Below are 19,559 nucleotides of genomic sequence, written 5' to 3' on the forward strand. Positions count from 1 at the left end.
TATTTATAGGACATTCCATCCAAAAACTACAGAATACACTTTCTTCTGAAGTGCACACGGAACATTTTCCAGGATAGATCACATCTTGGGTCACAAATCAAACCTCAGCAAATTCAAGAAAACTGAAATCATATCAAGCATCTTCTCTGACCACAATGCCATGAGACTAGATATCAATTACAGGAGAAAAACTGTAAAAATTACAAACACATGGAGGATAAACAATACACTATTAAACAACCAAGAAATCACTAAAGAAATCAAAGAGGAAATAAAAAAATACCTAGAAACAAATGACAATGAAAACACAACAACCCAACAACCTATGGGATGCAGCAAAAGCAGTTCTAAGAGGGACGTTTATAGCAATACAGTCCTACCTTAAGAAACAAGAAAAATCTCAAAAAAACAACCCAACCTTACACCTAAAACAAGTAGAGAAAGAAGAACAAAGAAACCCCAAAGTGAGCAGAAGGAAAGAAATCATAAAGATCAGAGCAGAAATAAATGAAAAAGAAATGGAGGAAACAATAACAAAGATCAATGAAACTAAAAGCTGGTTCTTTCAGAAGATTAAAAAAATTGATAAACCATTAGCCAGATTCATCAAGAAAACAAGGGAGAAGACGCAGATCAACAGAATTAGAAATGAAAAAGGAGAAGTAACAACGGGCACTGCAGAAACACAAAAGATCATGAGAGACTACTACAAGCAACTATACACCAATAAATTGGATAACCTGGAAGAAATGGATACATTCTTAGAAAAGTACAATCTTCCAAGACTGAACCAGGAAGAAATAGAAAATATGAATAGACCAATCACAAATACGGAAGTTGAGACTGTGATTAAAAATCTCCCAACACACAAGAGCCCAGGGCCAGATGGAGTCACGGGCGAATTCTATCAAACATTTAGAGAAGAGCTAACACCCATCCTTCTCAAACTCTTCCAAAATACAGCAGAAGGAGGAACACTCCCAAACTCATTCTACGAGGCCACCATCACCCTGATACCAAAACCAGGCAAAGATGTCACAAAAAAAGAAAATTACAGGCCAATATCACTGATGAATATAGATGCAAAAATTCTCAACAAAATACTAGCTAACAGAATCCAACAGCACATTCAAAAGATCATACACCATGATCAAGTGGGGTTTATCCCTGGGATGCAAGGATTCTTCAATATATGCAAATCAATCAATGGGATACATCATATCAACAAATTGAAGGATAAAAACCATATGATCATCTCAATAGATGCAGAAAAATCTTTTGACGAAATTCAACATCCATTTATGATTAAAAACTCTCCAGAAAATGGGCATAGAAGGAAATTAGCTCAACATAATAAAAACCATATATGACAAACCAACAGCCAACATTGTTCTAAATGGTGAAAAACTGAAAGCATTCCCTCAAAGAACAGGAACAAGACAAGGGTGCCCACTCTCACCATTATTATTCAATATAGTTTTGGAAGTGTTAGCCACAGCAAGCAGAGAAGAAAAAGAAATCAAAGGAATCCAAATTGGAAAAGAAGAAGTAAAATTGTCACTCTCTGCAGATGACATGATATTATACATAGAAAACCCGAAAGACTCTACCAGAAAACAGCTAGCACTAATTGATGAGTTTAGTAAAGTAGCAGGATACAAAATTAATGCACAGAAATCTCTTGCATTCCTATGCACCAACAAGGAAAGAGCAGAAAGAGAAATTAAGGAAACTCTCCCATTTACCATTGCAACCAAAAGAATAAAATACCTAGGAATAAACCTGCCTAAGGAGGCAAAAGACCTGTATGCAGAAAACTATAAGACACTGATGAAAGAAATCAAAGATGATACAAACAGATGGAAGGACATACCATATTCTTGGATTGGAAGAATCAATATTGTGAAAATGACTATCTTACCCAAAGCAATTTATAGATTCAACGCAATCCCTATCAAATTACCAACAGCATTTTTCACAGAACTAGAACAAGAAATCTTACGATCTGTATGGAAACGCAAAAGACCCCGAATAGCCAAAGCAATCTTGAGAAGGAAAGACAGAGTTGGTGGAATTAGGCTTCCTGACTTCAAATCATACTACAAGGCCATAGTGATCAAGACAGTATGGTACTGGCACAAAAATAGAAAGGTAGATAAATGGAACAGAATAGAGAACCCAGAGGTAAACCCACACACATATGGGCAGCTTATCTTTGACAAAGTAGGCAAGAATATACAGTGGAAAAAAGACAGCCTCTTCAATAAGTGGTGCTGGGAAAATTGGACAGCAACATGTAAAAGAATGAAATTAGAACACTTCCTAACACCATACACAAAAATAAACTCAAAATGGATTAAAGACCTAAATGTAAGGCCAGACACTATAAAACTCCTAGAGGAAATCATAGGCAGAACACTCTATGACATACATCAAAGCAAGATCCTTTTTGACCCACCTCCTAGAATCAGGGAAATAAAATCAAGAATAAACAAATGGGACCTCATGAAACAAAAAAAAAAAACTTCTGTACAGTGAAAGAAACCATAAAAAAGACAAGAAGACAACCCTCAGAATGGGAGAAAATACTTGCCAACAAAGCAATGGACAAAGGATTAATCTCTAAAATATATAAGCAGCTCATGCAGCTTAATACCAAAAAAGCAAATAACCCAATCCACAAATGGGTGGAAGACCTAAATAGACATTTCTCCAAAGCAGACATGCAGATGGCTAACAAACACATGAAAAGATGCTCAACATAATTAATCATTAGAGAAATGCTAGTCAAAGTCACAATGAGGTATCACCTCACACGGGTCAGAATGGCCATCATTAAAACATCTAGAAACAATAAACATTGGAGAGGGTGTGGAGAAAAGGGAACTCTCTTGCACTGTTGGTGGGAATATAAATTGGTACAGCCACTATGGAAAACAGTTTGGAGGTTCCTTAAAAAACTAAAAATGGAACTACCATATGACCCAGTAATCCCACTACTGGGCATATACCCAGAGAAAACCATAATCCAAAAAGAAACATGTAGCATAATGTTCACTGCAGCACTATTTACAATAGCTAGGACATGGAAGCAACCTAAATGCCCATCAACAGATGAATGGATAAAGAAGATGTGGCACATATATACAATGGAATATTACTCAGTCATAAAAAGGAATGAAATTGAACTATATGTAATGAGGTGGATAGACCTAGAGACTGTCATACAAAGTGAAGTAAGCCAGAAAGAGAAAAACAAATACTGTATGCTAAGTCATATATATGGAATCTGAAGAAATGGTACTGATGAACCCAGTGACAGGGCAAGAGTGGAGATGCAGATGCAGAGAATGGACTTGAGGACACGGGGCTGGGGTGGGGGGTGATGGGGAAGCTGGGATGAAGTGAGAGAGTAGCACAGACATAGATACACTACCAGCTGTAAAATAGATAGCTAGTGGGAGGTTGCTGTATAACAAAGGGAGATCAACTTGATGATGGGTGATGCTTTAGAGGGCCAGGACAGGGAGGGTAGGAGGGAGTCATGGGAGGGAGGGGATATGGGGATATATGTCTAAATACAGCTGATTCACTTTGGTGTACCTCAAAAACTGGTACAAAAGTGTAAAGCAATTATATTCCAATAAAGAGCTTAAAAAAAAAGTTCTCCCCCCCGCAAAAAAAATGAGACCTACTGATGACTCAGATGTTGGAATCAGTAAACAAGGACTTTAAAATGTGTACATATTGTAAATATGTACAGCGTTTTCAGGAAGTGAAGGACAGAATGAACGAGTGGATAGAGAATCTCAGAAGGGAAATGGGACCCATAAAAATAAACCACGTGGCAATTCTAAAGCCAAAAGAACACAGCACCTGACATAAAACAATTTGGATAAAATTAACAGCATATTAAATACTAGAAAATAATGGATCAGCAAACTTGAAGCCAGGTAATAGAAATGAGCCAAACTGAAGCATAGAGATTTTTAAAACATAAAGATAGATAAATAAATGGAGCTTCAATGACTTGTGGGACAACACCAAGTGTGTAAGTGGAGTTCCAGAAGGGGAGGGGAGAGAGAATTGTGAAGAAGAAATATTTAAAGGAATAATGGCCTCCCACCTCCTCCCCCAACACATTCCCAAATTTAGTGAAAAATATCAAACCACAGATCTAAGAAGCTCAGTGAATCCCATACAGAATAAATACAATGAAAACCATACCTAGTCACATCATGGTCAAATTGCTAAAAGTCAAAGATAAAAAGAAATCTTAAAAGAAGTCAGAGGGATGCCCCCCCCAGGACACCCCCCCCCCCCGGGGAACCCCCTCTACCCCCTGCCATGTACACAGGAACAACTACAAGGAAGAGGGCTGACTGCTTGTTAGAAACAATGTGAGCCAGAAGACAATGGAAAGGTATTTCAAAAGTGCTGAAAGGGAAAAATCAATTTGGGATATGTGAAGCCTGAAATGCTGGTAAGACTCTGAGGCTACGAGATGCAGCAAAGCCCCCTCCCAAGTACCCTGTCTATATAACACACATTATCCATGCACTTCCACCCCCACCCCCTACCCCTCATACACAGTTATCTCAGTAGAACATCTCAACATTCCCAGCAGGAAAAAAAACTGTAACTGTCAGGAAGGTGATAAGATATGAAAACATATGAAATTTATACAAATTATGGGACATAATTAAGTTTCTTTGTATTCTTCCACCATGTAAAAGTCACACTTTTTATTTTTTCATTCTGATAAAAACTATAAAATGAAAAAGACAGATTCCCTTTTCCTCAAATGCTTCAGTCACATTACACTGGTCCAACAGGCATGTGGAAACGCAGGGATGGTGCTCACTGAGGTCAGGAGGATTCCGAGGTCTGGGAGCCACTGAGGTGGAAGCTTGATGAGGATGTTCTGCATGAGAATGGGGAGGAGTCTGGGGGCAGAGAGAAGCAGCACCAGCAGTTTCCTGAGCAACGCTGAGGCCAGGCATTGTGCTAAGTACCTTAGATGCATTATCTTAATCCTCACACTAACCCCTAGGAGTCAGTATTATCATTGCCTTTCCTACTAAGAGGAAACAAAGCTCGAGAGAGAATTAGAAAGTTGCCCAGGTCAGTGGCAGTGCTGGGATTGAGCACAGGTTCGTTAGCCTCTGAGCCACAGCTCTTTACCCTCCCCCATCAGCCATTCATTTATTCACTCTGCTGGACTAGGCTGGACAAAAGGAGAGCTCCACACGGCCCACACCACACATGCACCCGCGCTCAGGGGATGCCCGGGCAACTAAAATGACAAGAGCCAACGTATACCGAGCATTTACCATGTACTAGCCAGTGAGTGTGACACTTAACATCTTATTTAATTTTCACAACAGCCCTCTGAGATAAATCCTTACATCGTCTTCATTTTCCACGTGAGGAAGGTGAGGCTCACAGCTATTGGTGGTAGAACCAGAGCTGGACTTCCCAGCTCAAGCTCTGCAGCAGCGGGCTTGACTGCCCAAGGGCACCACCAGGGCAGGGGCTGAGCAAAGACGGACAGGGCACGGCCACCCTGGTGCTCCCTTCCCACTGCACCTATTCCCAGAGGGAGGCAAAGTCCTGGGAACTCCCCCTGCCCCAGTCTGCACTCAACACCAGTGTGGCCATGTAAAAATAAAAGCAAGCTGGAACACTGTCCTGCTTGGAAACTTTCAGTGGTTCCCGACTGTCCTTGGGGTGAAGTCCCCCTGTCTGACGAGGCCTCACCCTCCGCCCCACTCCCCTTCTCTCCTCTACACTGCACTCCTCTCAGCTCCTCACAGCTGCTCTTGCCTCAGGGTCTGCTCCTGTCACTACTGCAGTGTAACAAACTACCACCACAACTGTGCGGCCTAAACCATTTCCTTATCCTCGTGGGTTCTGTGGGTCAGGAACTCAGATGTGGAACGTTAGGATGGCTTCCCTCTGCTCCCTGACGTCTGCACCTCAGCAGGAAGACTCTCTAGCTGGCGCTGACTCAGTGGCGCGGGGCCTTGTTCCTCCCGTGTCTGGGGGTTGATGCGGGCTGCCCGCGAGGACCTATGGTACATGCAGTCTTCGCACGGCAGCTTCCGCGGAGCTTACTTCTCGGGGTCCAGCTCGGCTCCCAGCTCCAGCACAGACTGTGCCAGCGGACACGGCAGAAGCCGCGCTGCCCTTTTCCACGCAGCCTTGGCCGTCGGGTAGCATCACTCCCACTGGATTCTACCGGTTACGAGCAAGTCAGAAACCACCCAGGTTCAAGGGGAGGGGCAGAGACCTTACCTCTCAATGGGAGGAGTGCCAAGGTCTCACTGTGGAGGGAGATATTGTTGGGGCCACTTTACACACTATTCTCTCTGCCCTGCCATCCTCCCTCCAACCTCACCACTGGCTACCTCTGACCCATCCTCCAGGTTTCAGCTGAAGGACCACCTCGTGAGGGACCTGCCCTGACTGTTTAATCAGACCTCCTGCTTAGATACTCCCTGTGCCCAGCACTTCGTGTGTGCCTGAGTCTGTCTGGCTGTCTGTCTCCCCTCTTGCCTGCAAACTCTGTCAGGACAGGGACTTTGCCTTCCTGGCATTGGCTCAGAGAAGGTTCTCAAAAAATACATCCTGGGGAAGAGAGTCAGAGAGAGAGAGAGGGGGAAGGAGGGAGAGAAAGAAGGGAATACACCTGCATTCAGGCTGTCAAGGGTGCAACTCAGAAGAAGAACTTAGGCCACTCCCGTGCGCTTAGGCTGATCTTGAGCCCCCAGCCTGCCATAGCCCCACCACCATGGCTCCACCATGCCCCTACCAGGACCCTCCAGGCCCTTTGGAAAATCCACAGAGCGGGTGGCACCTTCACCCCCACAACCGATGTGCCATCCAGCTGTCTGGCTGATGTGGTGGCCTGTAAGAGACTGGAGTCTTCTGCCAAAGACTCACCTTCTAAAAAGGGATGGAACTGACAGATGGAAAAGGGAGAAGGTCTGAGCAGGATGGGAGAAGTTGAAGCAAGAAGGAAACTTTGCTCCCTGCAAAGACAGGGGTGGTGATCCTGGGAGGGGAGGACCACGGTGGACCTGTTTGCCCCAGACCAGGAACACGATACACTGTGCCTAGCGCTGTGGAGAACCCTACAAAAGTTTCTCTCCCAATTGGTACCCAAACAGCATCACTACCACCATCATCATCACTAAAATTTTTTAAAAAGGAGAGAAGAGTTACCACCAATATTGGACAAGGCTGTTGTCCAGGCAGAGGACAAACCTGCCCCTGCTGCTCCCTTTCCAGGACTCGGTCCGCCTCTCCCCTCTGCCTACCCGTCTGTAGGGTCTGTAGGGTCACTCCCTTCATGGGGTCCAGTGCTGTCACCTCTCTTGCTCTGACTCTACAAACATTCATGAGCTCTGTAAGTTCTGGGAGCGCGAGCCCTGGCCCGCTTGATGCCAGAGTCCCGAATTCAGTCCACTAAGCCCTCCTCACCCTGAGCCAAGGCCTTTCCTGCGTGGCCTCACAGAATCCTCGCTGCAGCCCTTGGGGGTAGATTACTCGTCTTAGCTCATTTACTGATGCATGAGAAGGATGCCCGGAGAGATGCAGTGACTTAAGCAAGGCCACTCAGGTGGGAAAGGAGGGCGCGCTTCCCCAGTGCTGCCCCCACCCCAGCCTGCGGCATTGCCACTGTCCTAAGCCACTGCCTCCCCCTAACTTCACAGCAGATCCTGTTGGCTTCTGTGCAGACAGCCTGGGGCCCCCTCCCCCAGGGCTGAGAGGTGAGACTGAGGCCTCCAAGAAGGACGGCTGATGGGGACAGGCCGTCTGTGCGGGGCCGCCCTCCTGCCCACCTGCGGCTCTGGGGGGCAGCGCCTGGGTGAGGGAGCGATCCAGGGGAGGACCCGGCTCCCTGCAGCCCACACGCCCGCTCTGCTGCCTGAACAGCTGGGGCGGATCTAAACCCATTACCTGAGTCAGAGGGGAAGCTCTCTGCCTCGGCAGAGCGCACCCGGGGCTGCCGGGGCTTTTGGGAGCAGTTGGGCCAGGGAGCAGAGCTAGCCAGGCTGCTCATGCCAAGGAAGAAGGGGGGCCTGCTGAGGCCGCCAAAGCAGGCTGGGGCGGGAGGGGCCGGGCCAGCTGGGGCCGGAGCTCGTGTGACATCACCGGGCGGCCCGCCTCTGTCTGGGGCTAGGGGAGGCCCGGAGCCTTTCTGGGGCCTGGGGGATCCTCTTGCACTGGTGGGTGGAGAGAAGTGCCTGCAGCCAACCAGGGTCAGGCTGTGCTCACAGTTTCCTCCGGCGGCATGTAAAGGCTCCACAAAGGAGTTGGGAGTTCAAATGAGGCTGCTGCAGACGGCCTGAGGATGGACCCCCAGCCCTGAGCAGTGCCGCCTGAGCTCCGGACCTGCAGAGCATGGCACTGGGGCGGCTGCCGGCCCCCACGAGAGAAGCCAGGTTGTAGGCTGCCCGGCAGGACCCCTGGCCAGCCCCCTGCCCCATCCCCCGGCCGGAGCCCCTCCGTGGAGGCAGAGCGGAGTGAGTAGAGGCCAGTGAGGCAGAGCTGCTCGGCGGCCGGTCTGGCCTGCGACTCGGGGACCCCTCCTGGAGGCCATGGCCAGGCTGCCCCGCTGACGGCCGAGGTGAAGCATGTGAGGAGCTGCCCCGGGAGCCAAGCAGGAGGGAAGAGGTAAGGGGCTGGCTCTGTGGCACCGAGGGAGGGACGGGGACGAGAGGCAGCAGCTGGCCCCGGGTCTCTGGGTTCAAGAACCCTGACCTCTCCAGCTAGGGAGGGGGATGCTCACAGCTGGGCCCTTCTGCTTTCACTTGGAGCCAAACAAGGCATCTGCCGGGACAGGACCTGTGGACACCTGGGCAGAGGGTGGCGTTCTGGGGGCATGAGGTCATGGCTGGGTTTCGAGGGCTTCATCAGTAAGCCCCATTCTCCTTCAGACAAAGAGCCTTTGGGGTGAAGGCAGGCAGCTCCCGGGCAGGGCTCGGCAGCCGCGGTGTGTGCGGGAGTGTGAATCTGTGTGGAGGGTGCCCTTGAGGGGCCAGCGGGCCGGAGGAGTCACGGACGCAGGGCTGGCCCAAGGACTCGGGAAGTTGTTTTTCAGTTTGGGGTTCCTGTGCACCGTGGTTGGTGACTCTGCCGAGGCAAAAGCAAAGGCAACTGCTGTGCTATGAACGCCGGGAGCCGGGAGCCCTCGTTCAGAAAGTTCCCAGCTCTCGTAGGACAGCGTTTGCTGGAGCCGAGCAGCCCCCGCTCACGCCCTCAGCCGGGGAGGAGAGGAGCGGAGGGCTCCAGAGCCGGGAGGGACGGGAGGGACGCAGCAGCCAGAGCTCCTGCTGCTGTGAGTCGGGGCGCAGCGCTGCCCTGGCTTCCCAGCGTGTCTGAGGACGTCTGGTCCCTCCTCGCACGGGACGGGACAGGAGGGAGCCCAGGTCTCCAGCAGGCTATATGTGGCCTGGCTGGGACACGGGAGGGTGAGGCTTCCCGGCACCCGGCAGGGGGACAGCGCAGGCTCTGCATTCCGAGTCCCTTGAAAGCACTCGTTAGATAACATTTCCAAACAGAAATTCTTCAGTGATCCCTCCCTTCTCCTCCTGTGATATGTGTGTCATGGGTCAGCTATTGCCTCTGCTGTGGGATTATAAGAGCTCCCAGAGGCCAGTTCGGTTACTTAGAAAAGGATCTCTTTTCACCGGGGCTCTGAGGAAAGTTGAGAATGCCACTTCTGAAGCTGGCCAAATGCTCCCCACATGTATTTTCCCAAATTGAGGCAGAGTAAGGTAGTGCTCACATGCTAGGCTCAAATCCTAGCTCTTCTACTTATAAGCTAAGTGATGCTGGCAGAACAGTCTCTCTAAACCTCAGTTTCCTTATCTGTAAAATGGGATAATAGTAGCACCCATCTCTTAGTAACTGCTAACACTTACATTGCACTTATCAATCGGAAGTCCTCACAACCGCCCTGTAACACCAGTACTGTTAGTCATCACCATTTCACAGGTGAGGAAACTGAGCCACAGAAGTTGTGTTGTGCCCAAGGCCACATGGTTAGTAAGTGCCAGCACCAGCACTCGAACCCAGCACTCTGAACCACACTCCATTGCTTTCTAGGAGGGGCACACGGGAGCATGATTGGGAAGACCTTAGCAAAGTGCCTGGTGTGTGGCAAAGCCTCAGAAAACAGTTGTCACGGAGTATTATGAGCCGTAACAATCAGAATCGCAGAGAGGGAAGAGGGGAGACCCAGATTCTCTCCCTGTCCTGGATACATCCTGCTGGGGTTGTCAGGAAACCCTGCAAGGCTGAGCCAACACTATGACCACTACCACCACCCACACCGGGGGCTCCCCCCAGAAGCCCCAGGAGGGGGGCTTTATGTCTGGGGCAACTGCAGCACATCCAGGTCCTAGAAGTTCACACAAAGTAAAAGTGCAGGTGTACCAACAAAAGGACCTCGGGTGCACCTGATACCTGCCTTACAGTAAGAGCATCCGATCCCTCACACACACAGCACTACTCCCCTGCCTGCAGGTCCCCTCACCAGAACCAGCAGGCGAGGAAAGTGAGCTACCTCCGTGCTGCAGGAGGTTCACAAAGCAGGAGGACCAATGCCAGGCCTGTACTGGGTTGCAGAGGGTGAGACAGGGACCCCTCCACCCCCATCACCAAGTCTGGCCACAGGATGACCAAATCCAGTGGATCTTACACTAGCCAACACTGGTGCATCTAAGTCCAGGACAGTAGCTTCTCTCCTGTGGCCCCAGAGGTCTCAGTGGTCCCTGAACTCTTGGAAACTTTTGGAAAAGCTGACATTAACTATATGCTTCTCTAGCACAAGGCCTCTGGGGCTGCAGAAGCTGCAGGTTTCCCGGCTCCAGCCTGGAACCATAGGGCTCACTATGCTCTCTGGGCAGCTCGGGCCAAGCAGAGGCTCTGACTGACCTCACAGGCCTACCCAACACAAATTAGATTAATTATTACTCAGTAAAGGCACACAAAAATGTGTGAAGCACATGGTCTAGGAGGGGACTTCACAGTATTGCTGCAGACGCATGGGCAGAGCAGCTAACCCATTTCTTCATCCACTCCTCCAACCCGCAATGATTTATTAAGTACCACTGGGCTAAGCAAGGCACATGCTCATTTCATCCTTGCTACAACCTTAGGAGGTAGGTTCCAGTTTTAGCAACCCATTTTACAGATGAGAAAACAAAGGCTCAGAGAAGTTAAGAGACCTGCCCAAGGTCACAAAATAGGTGATTCTGTGGGACCTGAACCCTGGTCAGTATGGCTCCAAAGTCCATGCCTTTCCCTGCCTCACTCCACTGCCCTGTTTAAGGCATCTTGCAGCCAAGTCCATTCTGGTGTCCTAGAGACGCTGCACCATCACATCTGAAAGTCATGTGCTTACCCGATTCGGGTGCATCATCTGCTTGTCATAGAAGCCTACCTCCGAGACAGTACAGGCCTCGTCACCCACCCCTCTTACAACCAAGCCTCGGCACAGCTACTCAGCACACTTGCGGTAGCACAGTCACTAAGAGGTAGAGAGGGATTCCAAGCCAGGCTGTCTTAGCTCAGAGCCCTGCGCACCTGGTGCTCTGTGCGGCTGCTCCCCACGGAAGCTCCACGGAACTCTGCACCAGCTTAGTGGGGCAGAGTCTCGGGCCAACAGTCATCCATGTGCCTGAGATACCATTCGTGTGTTTCCCACGTTCCTAACTTGGAGACTCCAAGGGCTGTAGAACCTGAGCTCAGGTCTTCACGGCCTACACTGGCCACACTTGAGCAATTCCAGAGAAGAGATCCGGGAGCCACAACTGGCAGCCACAGCAGAACAAAGAGAACAGGCAGCAGCCCCGCCCAAGGCAAGTACATTCAGCTTCTGGCCTCTCTCTGAGTCACAGCCCACTTTGTCCGAACCGGTCTCAGTGGACAGCAGTCAGATGGGGGAGGGGTTCTGCCTCATGGCGCCCACAGGCCCGTGGGAAGAAGCTGAAGGTAAATCTAATAATCACACAAACGCACGACTGGGAGACTTGTAAGGAGGAGGCATGTGGTGCTAAGAGGGACCTGTGAGATGCGTGGTGCTGTCCCCATTTTACAGAAGAGGAAACTGAGGGTCAGAGGGTGCAGCACCTCTGCCAAGGTCTCGCCACGAGCGGGCCAAAAAGCAAGGATTCAAACCCAGATTTGGGCCCATTCCACCCCAGCCCGCTGCCATCCTGGACAAACACACTGTGGGAATCTCAAGAATGAGTCAATTCATTGAATAGCAGTTCTTTTCTGTGAATTTATATAAAACACCCCAAATAGAAGGGTTATTCAGCCACTGGCAGCTACAAGTTTGTGGCGATAGATGGGGCACATCAGAACCCCACTCTGAGGGTAGTTTCTATGACAAAACCACATTCCCACACAAGGACCATAAGCCGTATGACTGACTTAATAACAGCCTCGGGAGGGGGGTTAAAATGTCACAATGTCCCATCCCACGTACACACCAACTGTAAGACACATTCTCATCGCAGACGTGTTAACATGCTGGGTGAGGGGGAGCCAGGCCTCTCACAATCAAGCTATTGTGTCAGGTCAATTCTCCCGCGAAACCCGCCTGCCTTGGGGCCAGCAGCCCTGGGAGCCCCAGCCTCCCGCCGCTGCCTCGTCCTCCAGAAAGGCCTGCCCAAGACCACCTCCGAAGAGCCCAGAGTGAACTCGGTTCTCATCTCTGGGAGATGCCTGAGGACCCGCCCAGCTCCAGGAACCACCAAAGTCCTGCCTGAGATGGTCCCACTCCAGCCTCCTTGGAGGGGATGGTGGGATCTCTCAGCCACTGCTGGACCTCCAAAACCCACTCAGGGACAGGCAGAGAAGGGACCTGAATGAAGGAGGGTGGGAGGGAGGGAGGGAGCCTCGTACCTCCAGGTGCCACACCGCTCCACCCCAGCTGGATTAGGTGCTCCCCCAGCCGCCTGAGCCGCCCCATCGGGGCACGGATACCCCGCGTGACCAGAGCCTGCTCTGTCTCACTTACTACTCTGGCCCCTGGAGGGGACAGGCAGGAAGGCACCTACCTTGCTCCTGCTCTATCTCCAGCCCTCAGCCCAGAGGCCGGCACAGGGGAAACGCTCAGGAAATACGTTCAATGAAAGAAATCCTTGAATTCCTATTTAGTAACCGAGGTGCCATCCTGGCTATTGGGTATTCAGAGGGGGAACCGCCCTGACCCCGCTTTTAAGAAGCTCGCCGTCTGGCGTAGAGAACCAGGTGAGTACATGCGGTGTCTCGGGGGCTGTGATGGAAGCAGCCCCAGCTGCTCCCAGGAGCTGGAGGAGGGAGGGGGTCCTCCCTGTAAACGGCCGGCTTCCCCGAGGTCAACGTAGCAAGGAAGGCAGGTATGCGTCGGGCAGGACATGGGGAAGGTGCCACGGCAAAGACAACAGCACGCGCAGAGGCAGGAGGCATGGCAACACAGGCTCTGTCTTTCCGCAGGACACGGACACGACCAGATGTGAGTTTTAGAGAGACAGACCTGGAGCTGCAGGCAGTGCAAGTGCAGGGGAGAGCGCGGCCGAGGGCAGGGAGGCCAGGAAGGACGGTGTGGGCAAGGAAGCTGGCTCTGGAGTCCACAAACCTGGTCCCAATCCCAGCTCCACTACTTGGTAGCTCGAGGCCTGAGCAAGACTTCATCCTTACCTCTGTGTCCTCATCTGTGAGTGGGGATAATCACAGCCCCTGCCCTACAGAGTTGCTGGGATCAGGAAGGTAGGCACTTCGTGCCTGTCCCAGTGCTTGGGGGATGAGCCCTGCCAACAGGCCGAGGTGGCCGTGGTGCCAACCACTCAGCCTGGCTCAGAAGAGAAGCTCCAGGCAAGGTCCAGATTTCCCAGGAAGCCGCCCGCTCCAGGGCAGCGCTGTCCACCCAGTCCCTGGCTGCTCCTTCCCATCTGAGGCTCCCCCAGTTCCAGGGCTCCAGAGCACACGAGGCGCTGCCGGAAACGCAGCAGCCAACTCAGGAGCCGGGCTCTGAAATGGCTTCTGCAGACTCTCCCGCCTCTGCTCTGTTGGCTGAGGCTCCTGGCACAGAGGGCTCAGTGCGCAGGCTTTGGGACCATCTCAAAATGGTTCCCAAATAACGTCCCGTGGAAAAGGAACAGCAGCATCCTTGTCCCCCTGGCAAAGGCAACCAGCTCCCTGCTGCCTAACCACATCCCCTCTTGCCCTATGATCTCACAGTATGACCACAACCCGTCTCCTCCATGAACTCAGCCCTGCCCTGGAGCCAGCAGCGCATCTGTGGCAGGAGCAGAAGGCAGATTGGACCCTCCACTGCCGCTCTTCCAGGCAAATCTGTCTGGTCCTCCCTACCTGCTTCTCTGGTCACACCTGTGTTCCCAGGACCCTGGCTGCAGGAATACACAATGGCTGGCTGGCTGGCTGGGAAGGCTAAATGGATGGAAGGCTGGCTAGATGGACAAAAGGCTCATTCGAAGGTCTTATTGGAGCTGAACTGGCAGGGTCTGGGCATCAGCTCCAGACTCCGTGGGTGCCCACACTGCCCTTTGGTGGGGATGATTCACAGGATCCTAGGCTGGGAGGGGATGGCAATTGGAGATGTGGCTATTCCCTCCCTGGCCTCCAGGCTGGTGGTCAGTCACCAGGACAAGTGACACACAGTTCCTTCTCCAGGGTTTCTAAGGTGAGGACACCACTGTTCATCCTAAATGCCCATTTTGGGGTCTCACCACTTGGATAATCAAGAAACTGTTTCTAACATCCAACAAGACTCACCCTTGTGCCTACCTGAAAGCCATTTCTACTTTGTCAGTCAAGAGTGACTGAGAAATCATCTGCATACTGGCCATTAGGCAAACAGACAGCCACCTTTTATTCATACTGGTTGGAGACACACTCTTGATGGAGGTGAGGGCATGGACCTTGCAGTCAACAGCTGAATCCCAGTCCTGACACTTACTCCCAGGGAGCTTAGACAAGTGACCTAACCTTCCTGGACCTTGGTTTCCTCTGTGGCAAATGCAGATAATAATACCTTTCTCCTAGGTAAGGAGACCAAATAGTTTGTTGCCCAATCAGGACACTTTTGAGAATAAAATGGGATGCGATTAGTAAGACAACAGGCCTCAACTGGGACCAACCAGCATGCATGGTCCCCTATTCATAGGGTTGTAAGCACCAATGAGACAGAGCATGGCTGAGCACACAGTAAGTTTACAACAAACCAATGACAGCTGTTATTATCTATCCTATTGGTCATGTGGTCAACTGGCCCCTCTAGGGCCATTTCTTCTGGAGTTTTCCTTTCTCTGGACCCCTCCCTCATCCAAGATTAACAATTGATTGGTACCACCTGATTGGCATACCATACATCTCAGCCAGCTTTGGTAGGAAAAACTGTCAATGCTGAAGCTTTGATTTTTTTCTTTTCTGTCCTGATGCTGGTTTAACATCACGACTCGTGCTCGGGTCCATCAGACTCACTCAAGCATAACTCACGTTCCTAGCTTCTTGTCAGGGGCCAGCCAGGCTTACTGGGACGAGGTGGCAGTTCCAGATTCCCTTGCTGCCTTGGCAACGGCCCACTCCTCAGGCCTCCTGCGATGCCTCTGCCTGGACTCATATCTGGCTTTCATCTGTGATCACAGAATGATGAGGCAGGGCTGGCTGGGGAGGGAGGGATGGTTCTGTGAGCCCCCAGACAGGACTACAACATGGACTAATGATGAAACCCCATCCTGAGAGCTGGATTCAATTCAGGATCAGCAGTCCTAGGGGTCCTAAGGGCTCTCTTGTTCTCCCCCTGCCCTGGTGGTGGGGGTGGGGGGGGGGCGGTTGTCAGAGAACAACCTCCTTTGAGTTTTCCTGTCACTTCTAAACATTCAGCATGGTGTATATTTTGGGATTCTGTTACCAACTGCTACTTAGTTAAGCTGGTGACTTTGGGCAAAATGACTCATGGACTTTGAATCTCAATAGTTTCCTCGCCTGCAGTGGGCACAATCGTCAGCTCTGCCGTTAGCCTTAAAAGCATCTTTGTGGGACTTAGAATATTGCTGTGATTTAAATATACAAAACTACAAAGACTATGCTACAAAGACCTGTGCTCCCTAGAGTTGCATAGTGCACAACCTGGGCCACCGTGCATGGCAACCCTGAAATAATGGCTTCCCTCCCAGGACTGTTGGGAGGATGAAGTGAGATAATGTTCATAAGGTGCTTGGGTCGTAGTGATAATTGGCTGTAGTTACTATTTTTTTAGTACTTAAAGTTTTCTTATTCCTACTCTTTGGGGTGAGAACTCACAAGATGACCCCAGGAAAGCAGCTTCTGCCACAGGGCAGGATACACAGCTCTGTCTTATGAAAACAATTCTTCCCACAAAGTGGTCCCTCACCTGGGCTGCAGTGCTGAGGTGCTGAGAGGGATGTGGACACACGGTGTGTGGCCCCACCACAACAGGCCAAACAGGGACACTCAGAGCTGCCCACCAGAGACTGGGTGGGACTCAAGCCCTGGGGAGATGGCCTCCCAGCGGGCAGAGCCCATCACGTGGCTCGGTCACACCAGCCCCACTTGTGGGGAGGGAAACCCGTGCATAATGGAAACTCCTCACAATACAATGTGGAAAAGCAATTTCAAGAATCGTTTTTATTTTCATTTTGAAGCCAAGGAAAACAGTTGGATTTGCTTTTCTTTGTTGGTCATAGGAAGAAACTGAGGAGTATCTCTTTGACTGGAGTTGAATTCTTCTCCAGGCTTAAGATGGCTGGAATGCTGGGGGGTTATTTCTCTTGGGATGAAATTAGTTGAATAAATATCAAGAGAGCAAAAGTAAACAAACTCATTACTGCCCATTAAGAACTGCCAAACTTGCAAAAAACTGAGAAGGGGGTTGGAATCTTTAAGGAAAATAAATTACTCCAAGGCTGAGGGCAGCACAAAGAACACAGCCTTGGTGTCAGGCTGCTGCAGCCCTAGACTGGTCAGCGCTGCCTCTTGTCTGACATGTGCTCCTGGGCAAGTCACTTAGCCTGTCTGGGTTTTAGTGCCCCCATTTATAAACTGGGGGGAATACCAACCTCGCTGGATTCCCTGGGACAGTGTATGTCAGGCACCTAGCACAGTGCCCTGTTCCATCCCTTCCTTCTTGTAACCCGGTTGACTTCAAGTCACTCCTGCCAAGCCTGGACCCCATGGAAATGTGACCGTAAGACCCAAACTTGTGTAGCTTCACGACTGGTCCCACCAGCAGCAATGCAACCTTGAGAAAGTTACCTGACACCCTCTGGAGCTTCAGTTTCCTCACCCTCGAAGTGGGCACAACACTACTGAGCAGCTCTGAATGTCGTGATGATCACTTGAGAGAATGTGCATGCAAAGGGCCTCGTGAACCTAAAAAAGCTGTTCGAGCGTGAACCATCAAGTTTGGTTCTCTTTTTAATCAAACAGCCACAAGAAATGTTCTTTAAAGACTGCATAGTCTCTGACTGCGTTTTCACGTCTGTTGCCGACCCACTCTGTGTGTGAGATGCTAGGGACCCCACGACAGCCAGGACCAGTCTAACCAGTGGACCTCTTCAGGGCTGGGAGGTGAAGCCAGACAGACCTCCTGGGCAGGCCCAGCTCTGTGACATGGAACAAGGCCCTCCTCTGTGAAATGGGACAGTGAGTCATGGTATCTCCTTGGGCGGGCATGGTGGGATCTAAGGAGACTGTACATGTGCCGGACACACTGCCTGCACGTGGTCAGCGTGCCTTGCCGCCAGTCGGCTTTGCTGGTGCTATCACACCGCTATCATGCCATCCCCACCTCTGGTTTCAGAAGCACCTCCATGGTCCTTACCTAGTGTGCAAGGTGGACTGGATCACCCCGCTTCACAGAAGAGGATCTCAAGCCCAAGGGCACAGAGCTTCGCCTGGGATGCCGTGAAAGCCCACGTTTGGGAGGGGACAGAACTTAATGGTAAATAGTGCCACCCGCCAGGTCTCGAGGCCTGGAGCCAAGTTGCCTCCCTGGGCCCGTGGCAGTCTCCTGGCCAAGGTGGAGCCCCAGCCCACATTCTCAGTCCGCATCGCAGCAGCACAGTGAGGCAGGTGAGCAGCAGTGGGCTTCGCCGCCCAGGCCCGCCCAGGCCGGGAGGGAGGCTCCTCCCCATTGTCGTGGATCGGGTGCGGCCCCAGGCACAGCAGCAGCTAAAGCGCGTTGGAAACTAGGCAAACACTCACAAACTCAGTGAGGTTTCCACTAACGTCACTGCAGCCCTAACCTCACAGCCCAACCCAAACCAGAGGCTCCAAACACCTCTGCCTGGCCTGAAAGAAACAGGCCTGCGGAACCAAGCTGGGGCTTTCTCGTTCACGTGGAAAACAGCTCAGCGCTGCCCTGGGGAACACATGGTCTGTTTTATAACTGCCCGCTGTCTAGGCTACCCACCAGAGAAGCCCCCAGAGGGGTCTGGGGAAGACAAAACCTTCAGGTTCTGTGTCATGGTTGCTATTTTAGGGTACATTAATGTGAAATCAGGAAGTTGTGATGCTGATACTTTACTACTAGAAACCAGATAAGAACATTTCTGTGTAGTCATTAAAAGTTTGAAGGTTTGAGTACATCGGGCCAAGGGCTGAGTCCTGGTTCTGCCACCTTCCAGCTGTCTGACCTTAGGCAAGTCACTTAGCCTCCCTGAGTCTCAGTTTCCTCCTCTGTAAAATGGAGGGACTTCCCTGGCGGTCCAGTGGTTAAGAATCCGTGCTTCCACTTCAGGGGGTGCAGGTCCGATCCCTGGTCAGGGAACTAAGATCCCACATGCTGCACAGTGCGGCGTGGTCAAAACACACACACACACACACACACACACACACAAACTAAATAACAATCAAAAACTAAAATGGAAATAACAGTGGTATCTACCACGAAGCCACTGTGAGAATTCAGTAAAGTAGAAAACCCTTGCCAAGTGCTGAGTGCAGGGCCGGGTATGTGGTGGGTGCCCAGTAAGTGGATGTCAGGGAAGGTGGTAATAAATGGGGCGCACGCTCTCCTATGCACGCCCACGCCCTCAGGCAGTCACTTGCCCTGGGCTCCCCGCCACGCTGCGTCTTTTCATTCAGTCCACAAATGTTCACTGATCTCCTACGTATTCCAGGCCCTGTGCTAGGCACCGCGGGTGGAGAGTGACCAAAACAGACAAACCCCCCACCCTCAAGAAGCTTCCATTCTCGGGGGTTGGAAGGGAGACACTACATGTATGATGGTGACCAGGACTCGAGGGGGAAGGCGAGGGCACAATTTTAAGTAAGCAGGGAAGGCCTCGCTGGGGAGGTGATATTTCAGCAAAGACCTGAAAGCAGCCAGGGACCATGCAATGAGGAAGGGGCGGGAGTGTTCTAGATGGGGCAGCAAGTGCAAAGGTCCTGCGCCATGGGTGAGCCTGAGGAACGCCCAGGAAGCCAGCATGGCTGGAGCAAGTGCGAGATGAGGTCAGGGAGGGCGCGGGGCCAGAGCGGGGGGCCTTAGAGACCCATTAGCTTCTTCTCCA

The 19,559-nt window shown here is 51.1% G+C and overlaps 2 protein-coding genes across 4 annotated transcripts in view; one reads left to right on the forward strand and one right to left on the reverse strand.

Annotated features, from left to right (window-relative positions):
- The window catches only part of RALGPS1 (Ral GEF with PH domain and SH3 binding motif 1), a 266,004-nt gene that overhangs the window by 86,327 nt on the left and 160,118 nt on the right, over positions 1–19,559 (reverse strand). The window lies entirely within an intron of this gene.
- Positions 8,105–19,559, forward strand: part of ANGPTL2 (angiopoietin like 2) — a 33,283-nt gene continuing 21,828 nt past the window's right edge. The window contains exon 1 of the mRNA XM_057721462.1: positions 8,105–8,682. The gene's annotated coding sequence lies outside the window, so the exon portion shown is untranslated. The remainder of the gene's footprint in view (positions 8,683–19,559) is intronic.

This window comes from Hippopotamus amphibius, chromosome 2 (genome assembly GCF_030028045.1).
Source record: "Hippopotamus amphibius kiboko isolate mHipAmp2 chromosome 2, mHipAmp2.hap2, whole genome shotgun sequence".
NCBI classification, from domain to species: Eukaryota; Metazoa; Chordata; class Mammalia; order Artiodactyla; family Hippopotamidae; genus Hippopotamus; species Hippopotamus amphibius.